We start from the raw sequence: 18972 nt of genomic DNA on the forward strand, positions 1-18972 counted from the left end.
CTGTCCATGGGATTCTCCAGGCAAAAATACAGGAGTGGGTGGCCATTTCTTTCTCTAGGGGATCTTTCCAACCCAGGGATCAAACCCATGTCTCCTGTGTCTCTGGCATTGGCTGGCAGATTTTTTTTTTAATTGAAGGATAATTGCTTTATAGAATTTTGTTGTTTTCTGCTGAACATCAACAGAAATCAGCCACAAGTATACATATGTCCCCTCCCTCTTGAACCTCCCTCCTATCTCCCTCCCCACGCCATCAATCTAGATTGTTACAGAGCCCCTGTTTGAGCGCCCTGAGCCATCCAGCAAATTCCCATTGGCTAGCTATTTTACATATGGTAATATAAGTTTCCATGTTACTCTCTCCATACATCTCACCCTCTCCTTCCCCTTCCCCCTCCCCCACCACATCCATTAAGTCTGTCCTTTACTACTGAGCCACCGGAGAAGCTCAGACACTTAACACTTTCCCTTAAAGACGGAACAGTCTATTGAGACTTAAAGTCAAAGCTGGACTTTGACCCAGTACTTAGTGATGCAAGAAACCTATTTTCTGTGTGTTTGTGATCATGACAATGACAGCAATTATTTCCTTAGAAAAACAAGACTGAGACTTAGTTTGGAGCTTTTCCTTTGGCTTCTTAACCTGAAATTGGGCTCCCTCACCCTACCAGAGTGCCTGTAAACTAGTCCTTTCAATAAATTCCTTTTCTATTTAACTCTAGCTGGAATTGTTAGAAATCAAGAATCCCATCTGATACAGCATCTGTTGAGGTGGTTTCCAACAATTTTGTCAACCTTATGAATCACTTTTTAAAAATACCTTCAAAATGATCCCTTTTTAAAAATCTGTTTTTAAAAGAAACAGACCTCTTATTTTGAAGTATTTTAATATTAAGCAAAATGCATTTGTTAAGTCTGTGCAACTTTAGCTCAGATAAAATTATACCATTCATCAATTGAAGGATTCTAAAAATAAGATATATGCTTCATCACTACTTTTAGATTGAGGATCACTAGGTTGAGATAATGTGCACACTGTGCAATAAAACCTCATTAATTCAAGTTACACAGGAGGAAGGACTTTCTAGGTCAATGTAAAAATACCAATTTTTAAAAGCAATGAAGTTTTATAATTTCTAAGTACTTACAGTAAGTAATGACATCTAAATACCAACAAAGCATTACTAGAGATGTTAGAAAGCTACAAGAAATTATGAAAAATCTGCCAAGCTAGATTTATAGAATACATAATCATACAATCAAGTTTTGTTGAGTGGTACCTGTATTTTTCAGGATTCTTTCTGATTCAAATAATAAACATGCAATTCAACTGGCTAAAATTTAAAAAAGGAATGTGTTTGGCAAACAGAACTGAAAGATCCAGTTAATCTGGCTTCAGGAATTGCTGGCTGCAGGGGCTAAAAATCATCAGGACTCAGTCTACCTCTCTCCACTGTTGGGCAACACTTTCCTTGGTATTAGTTTCATTCCTGGGCAAGCCCTCTCCTACTGCTTGAAAGATGGCTGTCAGAAGTTCTGGCCCTACATCTTTTTCTCTTGGCAAAAAATAATTCTTTTTACCCAACAGTTTCTTAAAAAGTCCTAGGACTATCACAGACTTACCCAGTGTATGATCCATGTGCCATTCTTGGCCAAGAATCTGAAGGATGCTGAATGCCTGTATCAGGATGACATTCCCATTGCTAGAACCCGAAAATGACTGTGGCTCTATCAAATCTAAAACCTCGCAGAGGTGAAGAAGTGGTTCAACAAAGAATGCTACTACCAGAAGAAGAGTGGGATGCTGGCCAGGCGGAGGACCATTTCACAACTGTTTCACCAGGGGACCTTGGAGTCTAAGCATCACCAGGAGCATCAGGCTCCTCTCTAACGTCACTGATTGTGACTCACCTTCCACTTGTACACGCCTTCTGTTGACACATTTTTTCCTCCCGTTTGGCCATCTATTTTGCTGCCAGTAAGTGATAAAGTTCTTCCTTATATTGAATTAAGGTTTGTTTCCTTGGATTTTAAAAACACCAGTCTCTCTACGCTCTGCTCTTTGGAGTATAGCATTTGCCCCTTCCTACTTTAAAATGATGTTCTTTCAATTGAAAGATGTCAGATATGATGCAAACCATGCTTGCCACCCAGCGTTGTTTCCTCAGCCATTCCTCGCATGACACATTTTCTACAACCTTCGTTGTCTTGGACACTTTTCCTCAAGAGGTTTCCTCATTTGTCTACGTTTCTTTTCCTCGGGTATCATAAAAATGTATTCTATAAAAGAATACGTGGGGGTGGATAAATAAAACAACAAGAAAACAAGTGTACACCATGAAATACAGACTATCATTTTGTCCACTGTGGCCCATCTATCTGCAAACAGTCCAATAGGGTGAAGATACCAATCCTTGCATTAAGACGTGAAGTGGAGGCAATAGGCCACTTTATGCTTCATCTTGAATCGGGTGACCACAGTCTGCACTGCCTGTACCTTCTGCACCAGTGCACTTCTGAACCACTTATCTATTACTGAAAGTGAAAGTGAACTCGCTCAGTCGTGTCCAACTCTTTGAGACCTCATGGACTGTAGCTTGCTAGGCTTCTCCATCCATGGGATTTCCCAAGCAAGAGTACCAGAGTGGGTTGCCATTTCCTTCTCCAGGGGATCTTCCCGACCCAGGGATCGAACCCAGGTCTCCCGCATTGCAGGCAGACTCTTTACCCTCTGAGCCACCAGGGAAGCCCATCTGTTACTGATGTGACTGGTTATTCCACAGGTGTACTAGGCTGTGAACTACCTGAGGGACTATGATTTATCTGCCCTTGTATTCCCAGAGCTTATCTCCATTCCAGGATATAGTGGATATTTAAACACACACTTATTGAACAAAGGGATGGGTAATTCTAATCATATTGTTTTTAGCTTAAACACAAAACTTTGCATTTGTCCTTAAAAATACATATATAACTGGCAGATGCATGCTTTAAAACAAGTGATCTATTTAAGTCTTAAAAAGTAATCTTTTGTGTACTTTTCAAAATAGCCCAAATATCTCATAGACAAGGGCTTCCCTGGTGCCTCAGACAGTAAAGAAACTGCTTGCAATGCAGGAGACCTGGGTTCGATCCCTGGGTTGGGAAGATCCCCTGGAGAAGGAAATGGCCACCCCCTCCAATATTCTTGCCTGGAGAATTCTATGGACAGAGAAGCCTGGTGGGCTACAGACAGTGAACAGTGGCCAAATAAATGAAATTTAATTAGTAAAAACTTAACTAGTAGAGGATCCATGTGCCCAGGACAGAGTTTCACAGATAGTAAATATTACATAAATATTGCTGGAATCAAGACTAACTTAAAGGATACTTAATTATCACACATATAGATTATGATGGTAAAGTAAAAATTGCAAAAGTGAATTCAGTAGATTTGGTCTTAGATATCTATGAGCTTAGTTTCAAACAGACAGTGCAGAAGGATAGAACTGGCAAAACACTGGTTAAGTAAAATGCCTAGAGAAAGTAGCAATATAGACTTTCAGAATTGTCATTCAAAAAGATGATAGAGACCACTTACTCTACTCTTTTGCAAAGGAGAAAAACCTGATCACAAAAAAACAAATATCTTGTTCAAGGCCACATTGTTAGTTTCTAGCAGAAACAGATAAAGAATGCAGGTTTTAAGCTGGAAAAGTACAGGGTTTTTACTTTTGTTTAATGGGGCCTCTGTGTTGATGGAGTTAAACAGAAATACTTTAGAAATCTCTATTATTTTGTTTTTAAGGAAGGGATGTTGATCAGCTGGTTGATATTTCAATACGCTTACTTTCATGTGTAGCTGTGGGAGCATTCTAAATATAAAGTGACCACACTCCAATCATGAGGTTTCCCTATAGTACTTGTAGAGGGAATGCAGATTGAGTGAGCTATATGTAAGGTGCCCAGATAATTTATCACCCAGATGGAAACATTTCTAAGAATAAGAGAGGGTGCTATTAATAATTATGCTTAAACAATAGGCATAAACCCAGACTGTCAGGGTAAACCAGGATGCGCGGTCACCACAGACAAATGTGTGCTTGTTTCATAGTCCATTGCTTTCTATTAGGGAGCTGTGGACAAGAATTCTGATAATGGAAGTTGGGAGTAGGGGCCTGTATTTGCTTTTTATTAAGAATATACGTTAAATAAAAAATGAGTTTCCAGATTTGGATTTAGTCCAAACACATTACACATCTAGAGGTACACATCCAGAAATTATACATTTGCGATATCATCTGGAAGTATCAAGGTTACTAAACTGTAGCATGAATCAGGTCTTGAATAGGTTGGGAAAAGTACAAGCTGTTTTGAGACACCTTAACCCCTCTCTAATATCATTACTAATCATGAAAGCAATGCAACTGTTTTTATTTTGTCTTTGACTTGGGTCACATTCCATTGCAGGATGATGTAAGTTTTAACCAGGCATGGAATAGTAATGAGCAATTTGGGAGATCCAGTTCTAAAACCTTGCCTTTGGTCACACACAGCTAGCGCTTAGAATCTAAAATCACGGAACCTTTTGATTTGCAAGGTTAATCGTACACCTGTTTACTTCTGGCATATTTTCTAAGAGGTTAAACTGTAAAAGCAAATGGTCGACTTGTCCAAAAAAAAAAAAAGCCTATGAGTCTTCTAGTGTTTTTCCTAGCTCATTGAAATGTACAAGCTTGGCCTGCATATCTCTCCTCTACAAACAGCTGAGGGCTCTTGACTTTTGCTTGTAGCCAGTAGTTTCCAGCTTGGCTAAACATTAGAATCATTTGGAAGGCTTTTTAGAAATCCTGAGACAAAGGCCACACCTCAGACCAATTAAATGATCAACTCTGGTAACAGAACCCAGACATCAGTATTTTTAAAACCCTAGATAATTCCAGTGTGCAGGCAAAGTTGAGAAACACTACTGCACACCCAGCTCCATCTTCAGCTCTGGAATCATTTCAGGGATTATTAGAAGAGTGCTAGTCCAGTGCTCTGAGGAGTCTGGAGAAGCCAACTCAAGTTAAAAAGCTAGGACTTGTTGTAGTAACTGATCTCCTAGAGTTGCAGGTGGAAGTAAGAAAAAGAGGGATAATTAGCATTAGACTTTGGTGGGATTTATTTTTAAACCTGGGATTAGATACTAATTAGCTGTAAGGCTTTGGACATGTTAGTCTCACTGAGCCTCAGTTTCCTTGTCTGTAAAATGGACCAATAACACCTATTGCTGACCTGTTGTGATCGCTTGCCTTGCTAATGAAACCAAACTTCCTCTCTTGTTTACCCTAGCTTTGGAAGCTTCTATTCCTAAAATATCTAGAGTCCTGTCTTGATCATCTGATATTCTAGGACTTAGCCTCTGCCTTCTTTGTCTGGATGCCTTCTCAATGGCTATCTCTCCTGGACATCAGCTTGATGTTGGGAGTTTGCTTCCTGCTGACAGATTATCCTGATCTTATTTTTTCTTGCACATGTACATTTGTGTGCTGCCCTTTCTAGATTTATTGTTTCTGGGCTCCTGTCACTCAACCACTGGCATATTCCAGAACTTCTTTCTGGATATCACTGACATTTGTTACCTCCAAGTACACACGTATTGGGCATCAAGATCTACCAGTCTGACTAGACTTCTTAGTACCTCTAATTAGTCTGTCACCCCTATATTTGCAGAGCATTTATCAAATCAAATCACTTTGGCTGTGTGCTCATAACTTACAGAATAGCGGCGGAAGATGGATAACAGAAGGTGTAGTACAGTGGCAGGGACGCGTGTCGGCCTTCATCACCCCATATCCTCTTTTCTCATCAAAGCTTAACACTTTTACATTTGCCTATATCACAAAATAAGATCACTGTTTAAAAATTATTTTAATTTTGGGGGAAGGAGAATGGCAAGGAAAATGGTTACTGGCTGTGTTATGTTGGTTTCTCGTGCTTTGCACTCTACAATTGGGATGATTTAAATTAACTTTGATAAGTTTTGATAATTTTTCAAAGTTCATTTCCCACTCCTTGGCATGTTCAAGCACACGCTCAGTTCTATTTCAGGATCACCTTTGTGAATCTAAAGTGAACTCCATACTTTTCCTTAGAAACCATTTAGTGTGCTGTGTGGATGAGGTATCCTTTGTCTCTGTAAACACCAATCTGGCTTCGTCTGTCAATTTCTATAAAGACTGTACAGGTGTGTGTGTGTGCAAACAGGTCTCGAAGAGAAAAGGAATTTGATGGCCTTTCCAGCAATCTACATTGTGGAGCAGTCAGTGAGAATGTTACCCAGGCTACCCTTTGACTCTTCCCTTGACCATGCTTATCAGTCCTAACTTCCCTCTGTGTCTTCCTAACTGTATTTCTTTGTGTTTCCTGTGGCTGTCTGCAACTTTATATCATCTACCAGAGGAATAAAACTGACTGATTCTACCAGAAGCAACGGAGAAGTGATACATGGCTCACAGGAGTGATGGTGAAAACCATGATGATGACTGCTGTTTTTATCTTAAAGCATTTTACCAGGCCTTCCCTGGTGGCTCAGACAGTAAAGAAACTGCTTGCAATGCAAGAGACCTGGGTTCGATCCCTGGGTTGGGAAGATCCCCTGGAGAAGGAAACAGCAAACCCCTCCAGTATTATTGCCTGGAGAATTCTATGGACAGAGGAGCCTGGTGGGCTACAGTCCTTGGGGTCCCAAAGAGTCAGACACGACTGAAGGACTAACACTTTCACTTTAGCATTTTAGAGAATTCAGAAGTTATTGGCTGCCCCCTGATCACTCTACTCACTACCACTCAACCAGTTTATTTTGTAGTGATCAGGGCTGGTTTAGCAAGAAATTAAAACGGAGGAAATGATTAGGTTCAGTGACTCTGTCTCCACTACTGTGTCTAGGCTCCTCCTGCTGGTTTCCTGGGGTGCCCTCTGCTGGGCTCCAACCAGAGTTCTAATGCATGGCAATAGCCCATGAAACTCATGCCTCAACCTTCACTAGAAACTTACCATTTTATATCATATGTCATCAGAATCCTAATATTTGTTTTCCAAGCTGACAATTAATGCAGGTAAATTAACCCATGTCAGTGAGTAATGTATTTTAATGTATAAATGGGGAAAAAACCCAACACCCCTCCCAGCTTATTTAATTATACATTTTCACAGTGACCTCGTGGAGATAACACTTCTACTTAGAGTCTAATTCATTGGTGATTAATGGTGGGAATGGAGGCCAGGAATATGAAGAAGGCTATATTCTGAGAAATCAAAGGGGAAACTATTTTCCAACAGGTCAGACCTTATGGCTCTTCTCAAAGACTGTGTGGGCAGCTGTGTACTCTAGCTATCTGTATGGTGGTACAGATTACCCCGTGGGGGTAATTTTCACTCTGCTAGCTGGAAAAGAATGAACAACATTGTTTACCTCTATATTTTTATGAAGAGTACCTTGAACTCTTTTAGAGGGTATTATCTAAATCCTAATGATAGGTAAGTGCATGGCATTGTGGGGTGGATCAGTTTGTCCATAAAGATGTGTGTAGGGCGTGTGTTCATTGGCATGACCTCTGCTGGCCTGTGTTCTTTCTTGTCTACTGAGATCAGTTGGGCAATCCTTGTCTGTAAGCACATTTCCCAAGAACTGGTTAGAGCCAGTCTTCATAAGAGGAACCTATTATGAAACCAGCTCCAAAGGATATTTACTCTGTTGAAGATCAGCTGAAAGATACACTTGCTTGAAAATGAAATTGCTTTCTCCTGGGTCCCTCCTAGCCCCTTGAAAATCAGAGACCCTTGGGGCTCAGATAGAATTAGAGAAGGGAGATGACAGCTAGATCTGATCTGCTTTTTAAAACTTTCTCACTACTTAAGCTGTTATTTTCATAGCCATTGAATGCATGTTTCATGAAGATCAGCTAAATCCATAAAATATTATCAAGTTAATAATGTGCCTGAGGTTGGGAACTTGGAAAACATAGCTCACATTTTTTGAAGGCTCACCTTTTTTCTTAAAGTTTAATGTGAAATGTGTATCCTTGTCTTTAATCTGGGTTCGATCCCTGGATTGGGAAGATCCTCTAGAGAAGGGAAAGTCCACCCACTCCAGTATTCTGGCCTAGAGAATTCCATGGACTCTGTAGTCCATGGGGTTTCAAAGAGTAATCTATCCATGTTTAAGACAAAAATAACATGAAGGTTGCGTTCTAGATAAGTTATTAAATCTTTAGCTAAATATTCCAGTAAGAAGCATCACCATTAACTTGTGGCTTCTGATCTGAAACTGTGTATCCCCAGGGTTATATGTATTCAAATCTGAGAAGCATAAACTCAGAAGAAACTTGAGGGAGAGGATCTTGTCAGGGAAGAATGGGTATTAATGATCAATCAGCTGGTAAGGAGGGTTAGCCTGAGTTCTGCTGCGGATGACATTCACAGGGGAACAGTAGCTTTTGATGATAAGATATGGTGCATAGTTGTAAGGAGACAGGGATGTTAAAAGTATCTAGATTATCTAGTATCTAGAAGAGACCATAAACTCCAAATAGAGAGTCATAAAGATGGATCGGGAAGAGGCAGGAAAGTGATTAAACCAGTGTGCATTTCCTAGGTTCCTTGTAGATTTATACTGATTACAGATGCATGAAGTGAACAAAATGGTAAAGATGAAAATTCTCCGTATTAATTTTTGTATGATAGCATCTGAAATGTTAAAGTATTAAGTTTTAATATTTAAAGTATTAAAGGATTTTACTTTTAAAATACCATATGCTTTGGTATATGGCACCGATATATTTAAAACACATATTTTTAATATTTAAATATTAAACACATATTTTTAATATTTAAAACACATATCACTAGTCTTTTCCATTTATTATGTGGAATATATTTATTCTAGAAGCTAATTTCCCTGAATATTCACTGGAAGAACTGATGCTGAAGCTGAAGCTCCAATACTTTGGCCACCTGATGTGAAGAGTTGATTCACCGGAAAGACCCTGATGCTGGGAAAGACTGAAGGCAGGAGGAGAAGGGAACCACAGAGGATTAGATGGTTGGAAGGCATCACCAACTCAATGTCCATGATTTTGAGCAAATGCTGGGAGATAGTGAAGGACAGGGAAGCTTGGAGGGCTGCAGTCCATGGGGTCACAGAGAGTTGGACACGACTTAGAGACTGAACAATTCAACAGAAATTTTGTCTATAGGTTATTTGAAACTCAGAGCATGATTTCCAATACAAAGAATTTATCAACAGTGAGTTTTTCATGTCAGTTCCCGAAGTGTATTTAGCACATAGGGTATCTGGAATAGGTAAGGACCTGACTGTCTGCATTTTTTTTTTTATAAACACACTTTGATGCAAGTGATCTGAACAATCTGATACAAGTATGAGAAACACTATTATAAGAGGTTGAAGACTCCTGTGATAAGGGCAGGAGATTGAGGACACTGGCTGAGAGAGCCCAGGACAAGATTGAAAAGGAGTGTAGAAATAAAAGGACTGCTTTCTCTGCTGTCACATCCGACATGAGTAGTTACTTTGGCAATTAAGGGAAAACTGATGGGACCATGGGTAGATACTTGATCTAAGGTAGGTAAACCAGATACTTGAGAGTTTGCAAATGGGGACAGTTGTACAAGTTAATGCCTGTTGGTTACTTGAAATGAAGAGATTTCCAGGGGCTACAGGGAGTCAGTCATATCAAGGGAATGGACCAGCAGTGAGCCGGCATACATAGAATGAGAAACACCCACAGAGAAAGGGAAGAAGAGATGAGGAACCATACATTATGGTGGGGAAGGAGAGGAGAAAAAGTAGACGAGATAGAGAGAAAGAGCAAAAATAAAAATAGAGGGAAGGTTTTCCCTGGAGCCTGTCAATTTGTTCTGTCAGTTAGAAGCCAGTCCCTCCCAGTGGTCTACGTTTTCTGTGAAATGTCTTTTCTGTCCTTCCAATCAATTCCTCTTTTTCCCTTAAGCTAATTTAAATGTACTCCTGATGATAGGACAACGAAGCATTTGAGAGAAGAGAAGCTACGATGAGATGTATCTTTTTCTCTCTGCTGCCTCCTCTGTCCCATCTTCTTTTCTCCTTTCCTCTTTCTCCAACTCCTTGATGCTCCTGAGGCTCTTTCTTTTCTACTATTAGCATCCTTCTCTTCTCCCGTTCAAAGAGGAAGAGGGCCTTCTTTCCTTTGACCACTTCTGTTCTCCAAGTCTTGACCGTTTCTGCCCTGAGTAGAAACAGCCAGGATGCAAAGGAAAAGAACAGAGGGCCATTCCTAGGACCACTTGGGCACAGAAAAGAATGTAACTACTTATACTAAAATAGAATATGTGGAGTATATTTATTTAAAATAACCCCTTTGTTAAGTACACTGGACTTAAGAAGCAGCTTCAGGCTGGCTTTACAGTATTTACATGCAGCAAGTAAAAATGCTTATTACTGTCTTTGAAATTTAAACTTTTGTGATGTTTTACTTGATGAAATACTTCTATGGCTCAGTCAGCTTCAGCCATGCTAACTGGCCTTTAAAAATTAGACAATCTTCATTGAACTGAGAGAAAAAGAATTGCAGATGAGGAATAAAGGTCTAGATTTGTTATTAACTTGAAATATAATAGGTCATACATAAGATTTATGATTTTACATCCTAAAAAATCCTCACTATGCTGCGAGGGAGGGCTGAGTTAAAAATGCTCCAGTTTTGGCTTGGGTTATTTTTATGAACCTTTAGGCTGAGTTGTAAACTCACCTGATCAAGGCAGACAACATATTTGCCTTAAAAGGGCCTTTGGCGGGTCTCCCTCCCTGCTTTTGTGTGAGAAGGGGAGAAATGTGGCTTAATGTGAGCTGACAAAGAAGACAACTTCAATTCTATCTCAGTTCTGCGGCTCACTGGTTAGAGTCAGAATAAGTCACAGCTTCTCTGGGTCTTAGTTTTCTCATTTTATAAAGTGTGAAATCCTTTCTGCAAACAAAGCCACAATAGGTGCTTTATGAAGATGATGAAAGTAGACTGCCCCAGGTCCGGTTGGGATGGGGTTGGGTTGACAAGGCAAGAATCATTTCCTCCTGACTCCCTACCTAATGCCCCACCACTCTACCTAAGCCCCCCCACTCTATGCCACCCCCCCAAGCCCCACCCCCCAGCTACCTCCACCCCTTGGAATGCCCATGAACTTTGAGGGTTTTGCTGAGAAACCCTGGAAATTCCCCAGACCTGATAATCTCACAATTGCTTCAAGTTCATTAATTCTACAATTCTATAAAGTCTTTAAGAAAAACTCTGCTAAAGAAGAGAAAAATATATCTTTTGCTCCACTTCGTGCTTGCCCAGAGAATGTAGGAAATCAGATTTTTATTGAAGCTGCCATTTTAATTGGTAGACATCACTTCGTATATGTGTTTGTTGAAAAGATCCCTCATGTACTTGCGTTTAGATGGAACTTTAGGGGAATAGAATATATTCATAAGAAAACAATTGACATTGACTTTCCAGTCAAAGCAAAGTACCCTACCTTGGTTTACAATATGTCTCTTCTAAGAGCTCAGTATCAGTTGTTGGGAAGGTAAAAAAAAAAAACTTTTTTTTTGGCTATAGAATTATTTTATTTGTACTTTTAAGATCCATGAATATTAAAATAATAAAAATTTTCTGTGATAATTCAAAATTATAAAATTTAAATAAGGGCTAAACTCATATTTTCCTACACTGACTAGAACTTTTCTTCTGATATATTTGAATTAATACAAGCTACTCATCCATCATCAGAAATAATTCATGGTACTACATTAAAAAAAAAGTGTTTTATATCAGTTCTTCAGTCTGTTTTACACCTCTTTGACCAGTTTGAAATTTGTATCAGGCTCGCAATGGACATTTAGAGGTTTGATTAGTTCTGTTTCAAAGGAAGAATGTGATTTGGGAAGGTTAAATCTTATTGTTGTTGCTGTAATTCTTAATATTGTTGCTAATTTTTTAATATTGCTGTGGTGCACGTGGTGTCAGATTTGCTTCCTATCTCATCATCCCTCTTCAGCTAGTAAGGTCTTTGGGAATCTGAATTTGCTCTTTAACAGAAAAGAGTCTAATCCAGGTTAAGAGATTCTTTTTAAGTGTTATGTCAAGGTAAAGATAAATTGGGAGGCTAACCCATCTGAACTTCACAAATACTACTGGTATTGGTTGGACTATGTCCTTCAAAAATTCATAGGCTGAAGTCCTAACCCCTAGTATCTCAGAGTGTGACTTTATTGGGAAATAGGTCTTTGTTTGCAGATGTAGTTAGTTAAGATGAGGTGATACGGCAGTAGGGTGGGTCCTAATCCGATATGACTGGTGTCTCTATTAAAAGGGGGAGCGTGGACAAAAGCACACAGGGAGAATGTGTGCTAAGATGCAGGCAGAGATCAGGAGCTGTAGCGGAGGCCAAAGAATGCCCAAGAATGCCAGCAGATCTCCAGAACTGGAGAAGAGGCACGGAAGAGATTCTCTCCCAGCTGTCAGAAAGAACTGTAACCAGACTATTGCCCCAGAATCAGACTCCTGGCCCTCCTGAATAAAGACCAATTACTCTAATCTTAGTTTCAAGAGGAAGCTGCAAAGAGAGAAGAACAAGACTTGGTTAGAACTAACTAGGCCCAAGATGGAGGAAGATTTGACTTCCAGTTGAGCCCCATTATACGCTCATTGTATTATATTAGCACGCTGAATGACACACCCACCAATGTCATGCCAGCTGATGGTTGCCATGACAACAACTAGAAAAGCTCAGACAAGGACTGAAAAGGAGAGCTGCATCAGTTCCAGGTCCACACCGCATCACTCTTGTCATGAATATTCCTCCCACTCTTTCCAATTCTTTACTTCGACCCTCCTATGTATTTGGTATCTCCACCTGATCTGGATTGAGAAGTTGATTTGCAGTGAGTTGGGATCCCGATTCTTGGTTATTGTATAAAGCTTTGTGCTCTTTATTAGAATAAAGACCAAACTCTTCTCACAGATGCTGCCTACCCCCTCTAGCATAGCAGATTCCAGTTATACTGGTTTTCTCTGGGTCTCTGAGCAAAGAGATTTTTTTGCTTGAAATATACCCTACTCTGCACTCTCCTGCCTCACCTTTATTGGTTAATTCCAGCTCATGCCTCAGAGTTTTGCTCAGTGAACCTTCACTTCATTTAAAGCCTTTCTCTGATCTTCCCAAACCAAGACAGTCTCTGTGATTTTATTCTATCAATTTTCTGTACTCTTTGCCAGCATGTCACGATTCCAGTTAAACAAATGATTAAGGATTTCATTGTGTCATATGTCTCTCTTGCTTTAACTTAAACTCCACGACAGGAGGGACTGCTTCTATCTTGTTCTCTATAATATGACCTAAACCAAGCATGGTGTCTTCCATAGGTGATTAAAACTAGGTTACGTGAATGATCTAGATGTACGTGACAGTAGAGTTCATACTAATTTCTCTCCACTTCATTCCTTACATTCCACCCGCTAAACATTTAAAGAGTAATATTAGCCTGTTACAAGTTTCCTTTTAGCCTTTCTTATGAATCCCAGGGACAGGAAGCCTGGTGGGCTGCCGTCTATGGGTCGCACAGCGTCGGACACGACTGAAGCGACTTAGCAGCAGCAGCAGCATAATGACTATGCAAAACCCTGGCATGTTTCAATCCATGGGGTTGCAAAGAGGAGCACACGACTTAGCGACTGAACAACAAAACCAACCTAATGCCTATATAAAGAAGGTTTAGTCCACACTTGCTGAAAAAAATGTGATCACTTCTGTAATTTGAAAGAAATATTTAGAGCAATATACTCCACATACTTCTAACTGTTGGAGGGACCTATTTGATTATTGGGGTATAATTGCTTTACGGTGTTGTCTAAGTTTCTTCTGTACAGCTAAGTGAATTAGCCGTATGTACACATATATCCCCTCCTCCTTGAGCCTCTCTCTCAGCCCTCCCCATCCCTCTAGGGCATCACAGAGCACTGAGCTGAGCCCCCGTGCTATACAGCAGCTTGCCACTAGCTAGCTATTTCACATATCAGGGACCTACTATTTTAAACTCTTGTTTAAAATTATGAGCGAATATCAGTTGAAATATACGAGTAAAGTTAATTATTTAGGTTTCTCTCTGGCTAGTGGTTGATACAACTGATTTTACTTTTATCTGAAGCAAGTGTAGCAACAGAAATTTAATTTCTGGCTGTAACAGAAATATTAATTTTTGCACTATAAGCAAATTAGGTGTGTGTGTGAATAGCTTCGCAATCTAGCACAGCTAATTTACTAAGGAGTTCCCTTGCCTATATAGTCCTCTTATTTTATCAATTCAGACATAAGGTTTGAAGTCTTTAAAACTATAGACAATGGAAGAAAGACTCCTATAGGAGCAAAAGCTGAATGACTGAAAAGTTAGCTTTGGATTTAAATAAACCATTCTCAGTGTTTAACAATCACAATGCAAAAGACATTCTTCAGTATATAAATAACCCATTTTCTCATTGTAAATGCTTTTTCCTTGTGAAAGCAAAATCAAGTAACCTCTGTCATGTGAGACTATTTGCTATTCAGCATTCTTGGGGATTGTTTCATGCTAAATCATTTGCCCACAAATCAGCATCAGCAGATTAGTACAGAATTTTTTAATACATATGATCTTCAGTGAATAAGATGGTCAACAAAGATCCAGGCCCTGAATTTAAAACTTTATATCCATCATCTAACTTTAATCTCAAACCAACTGTTTGCAACGCAGTGGGTTATTTCATTGTTGTTGAGTCGCTTGCTGCTGCTAAGTCGCTTCAGTCGTGTCCGACTCTGTGCGACCCCTGAGACGGCAGCCCACCAGGCTCCCCCTTCCCTGGGATTCTCCAGGCAAAAACACTGGAGTGGGTTGCCATTTCCTTCTCCAATGCATGAAAGTGAAAAGTGAAAGTGAAGTCGCTTAGTCGTGTCTGACTCTTAGCGACTCCATGGACTGTAGCCCACCAGGCTCCTCTGTCCATGGGATTTTCCAGGCAAGAGTACTGGAGTGGGGTGCCATTGCCTTCTCCTGTTGAGTCGCTTAGTCGTGTCCAACTCTGTGTGACCCCATGGACTGTCGCCCGCCAGGCTCCTCTGTCCATGGGATTTCCCAGGCAAGAATCCTGGAGTGGGTTGCCACGTCCTTCTCCAGGGGATCTTCCTGACCCAGGGATTGAACCCACATCTCCTGCATTGGCAGGTGGATTCTTTAACCACTGAGCCATCAGGGAAGCCAGGGTTATTTTATTATACACTCATTATTCCCATTTCCTGAAGCTTGGAGAGATTAAGCAACTTTCCCAGTGTCACACATTTAGTATATGTTAGAGTCAGGAAGCAAACTCAGTTTATTATATTTGATTCTAAAGCCCCAATTTTTAACCATTATGTTCTAGTGCTTATATTTTAAAAAGCCCTATATCACCTAGTGTTCAAATACATAGGACTTATATCCATTATACTGATGAATTCAATTTTACACTTATTCAGGTTCATCTCAGGTGCCCTTGGCCTGCAGCAGCTTAAAGCAGGGTTTTGGTTTTCTGCCAGAGACTGAGATCTGGCCGCGGCATTGAGGGCGCTGAATCCTGGCCACAAGACTACCAGGGACCAGTGGCCAGTGACAAGGCCCTGGACGGTCAGCTGTGGAAAGGCATTTCCACATAGAGACGGAAAGCAGTGAAGCAAGTGTAGTGTTTATTAGGAGGAAAACAGTACCTGTGGCTAGACACACAGGTGGGCCCAGAGAGTCGTGTCCTCGTGGTAGTTTGAATCATTTTTATGCGGCATTTCTTCCGGGTTTCCTGCAGCCAATCATCTTGCTTTGCCCAGTTCTGAGTCCATATCCGATATTTCTCAGGGTACCCCCCAATGTATTCATGCTCATCTCTTAGCCAAGATGGATTCTAGCAAAGAGGTCTGTCTCTGAGTAGGCTGACATCACTTACCATGAGGTGACAGGCCCTCTCTTTGGACCTCCAAGGAGCCTTTCTGTGCGTGCGTAGTCAGGAAGGTCTCCTTGATCTCGAGAATGAGGAATATGTGGTCTTTTATCTCTTATCTGGGCAGGGCCCAGCCTCCTCTATCATCCTGCTTTTATGGAGTTTCTGTCCACAGGGGAGAAACCGTTCAGCCTGGGGCCCACTGATCTGTCTCAGGATTACGCTGTTTGTTCCAGATCTGGGAGAAGAATTCAGATGTCCTGATTTCCATCCCAATTATTCCCCGGTTATATTATGATACTTCCAGTTATAGAGCTTATTCACATACATTTTAGTTGTGACATAAACTAAAGCAATATTACCGGGCTCTATGATTAAAGAGGTTGTTGTTTGGTCGCTAAGTTGTGCCCAACTCTTGCAGCCCAGTGAACTGTAACCCACCAGGCTCCTCTGTCCATTGGATTTCCCAGGCAAGAAAACTAGAGTAAGATGCCATTTCCTTCTCCAGGGGATCTTCCCAACCCAGGGATCTAAGCCAGGTCTCCTGCATTGGCAGGTGGATTCTTTACCATTGAGCCACCAGGGAAGCTCCAAAGAGGTTACATACACCAGAAATTTAAAAAAAAAAAAAAAATCCTTAATTAGTTGGACATCTTTGTCTTATATGTTTAACTGTCATTCACATGGTTAACACCCTGACCATGATCTTAAAAAAGACATCTTCTTGGACTAAGATCTAATCCTCCAAACTTTAAATCAACTAAAATATCAGCACTCTCTTCATTCCCCGTGCCCCCATCTCTCATGCCAGAGAGAGAACTGCTAGGGAGAAGAAAATCACACAAAAATTCTACCCTAGTTCATTACGCCTAACTTTTTTTGCTATTTACTGCACACAGTAGAAGCAAGGAGAAAAAATAATTATTATATAGCAACAAAAGAGTGAATTCCTATTGCAGATTTCATTCATCTGAAGAGTTATTTTTTTCCTACAATTAAAAAAAAAAAAAGATGAGTATGTCCCTGCCTGGCATTTCCAAAGATCCATAGGTCATGAAGGTCATGATGTATACCTGAGATTTATACATCATGATTTTCCTTTTAGCAAATCTTACATAACATGAACATTAAAAAAAAATTACCAATGATATTACTTCTTATTAGAAATCCTAGTTATACCTCCCAAAAGCCTTCAACAACCAACAAACAAAGCTTGGTGGTATAGAATGATTAATTATAATATTTGAACTACTGTTATTAGACTTTGATAACTTGTAGGAACATGATGAATTTTTTTCTTGGGCTATTTTATTCCATGAAGAACAGTCCAGAACTCTTCCTTTTTTCACAGATATCTATTTTCTGATTACTTTAGTAATCTCTCCTGGTTCTTCTGTGAATCTTTCCAGACTCTCCATGAACTTCTACTTATGGATTATTGTACTAGTGAGCTCAGGGCTGAGAACTGGAAGCTCTATTACCTTCCATTCACTCATCCAACTCCTATTGTCAGGCTTATGCCAGGCACTGACAAGAGACATGAAAAGCGGTGTCTAACTCAAGCAGAGCCTGGATGACTGTTACCCAAGTCATTTCTTCCTGGGCGTGCAGCTAGACTACTTTTCCCAGTCCTGCTAATTAGGTGTGGCTGTGTGCGGGAGCCCCGTGGCTTGTGGGCGCTAGTCGTGTGTGGCACTAGCGGGCCTGACCCATAACACTTCCTTCCCCTTTCTCAAAGTAAACAGGTATTGAAACTGGCTGAGCCACAAGATAGAACTTGAGACCCCGACTTCTGCTTGGAGTACAGCCACCCTTGACAATTAGCAACATCTGTTTTGGACTCCTTATGGGCAAGAAATAAATGTCTATTGCATTAAACTACTTAGATGTAGGTGTTTATCTCCTACAACAGCTTTCTGTTGTTCAGTCACTAAGTTGTGTCCAGCTCTTTGCGACCCCATGGATTGCAGTACACCAGGCTTTTCTGTCCTTCACTGTCTCCTGGAGTTTGTTCAAACTCATGTCCATTGAGTTGGTGATGCCAACTAACCATCTCATCCTCTGTCGTCGCCTTCTCCTCCTGCCCTCAATCATTCCCAGCATCAGGGGCTTTTCCACTGAGTCAGGTCTTTGCATCAGGTGGCCAAAGTACTGGAGCTTCAGCTTCAGCATTAGTCCTTCCGATGAACATTTAGGATTGTTTTCCTTAGGATTGACTGGTTTGATCTCCTTGCTACAATATTTCTGCAATAGCTAGCAGTTCCCTAATTAATACATGGCATCCCAAACCAAACAGGATGGTAGATTTGAAAACCACCATATTTATGACAACAGTAATACATGAGGATAGATCAAATAATTTGCTTGATATGTGTGAGGGTTGATACTGGCATCAACTGTCAAAGGATAAGGTCTAGAACAGACCTCCTGCAGTGTCATCTCCAGTTGTTTAGATGCAGATTATTTTTTCTCACTTAAGAATGAAATAAAGCAAGGGAGATTGTCCAGCATGAGCTGAAAGAAAGGAGGGCCAAGTGTGGAGGTTTAGGAGCCACTTACATTTCAATACCCAACTAAATCAAAGGAGAAACTAAGGGAGGAAGAGGAAGGCAACTCTGATGCCAGCCTTCAAGTGCCACATAGTGCAGTCATGGCAAACACTTGAAATGCTACAAGAAGGACCAGAGGCTTCCATACTTACGACAAAAGCCCTTGGAGACCTTTTGGGGGAAAGTGTAGTGGAACGGAAGAAAGCCAGATTACAGTGACTGAGAGGGAAATAAAGATGTGGAAGCATGAAATGTTAGGGTTCTGTCTGGAAATTTTGCAAAATGCCTGCAGATTGAAAGAAATGTATAACAGAGGAAAGATTCTCTTAGGAAGAAGAAACATTTGAAAACATCTGTATGAATGAGGGGTGGTTGCCACAAAGGCAAGGACACTGAAGATGAAAAAGTCTGGGGATAAGGGGCAA

The 18972-nt window shown here is 40.5% G+C and overlaps 1 long non-coding RNA gene across 1 annotated transcript in view; it reads left to right on the forward strand.

Moving 5' to 3' along the window:
* The window catches only part of LOC123334986, a 113761-nt gene that overhangs the window by 40725 nt on the left and 54064 nt on the right, over nucleotides 1-18972 (forward strand). The gene's annotated exons all lie outside the window — the stretch shown is intronic.

The sequence above is a fragment of the Bubalus bubalis genome, chromosome 9, assembly GCF_019923935.1.
Source record: "Bubalus bubalis isolate 160015118507 breed Murrah chromosome 9, NDDB_SH_1, whole genome shotgun sequence".
Taxonomy (NCBI): Eukaryota; Metazoa; Chordata; class Mammalia; order Artiodactyla; family Bovidae; genus Bubalus; species Bubalus bubalis.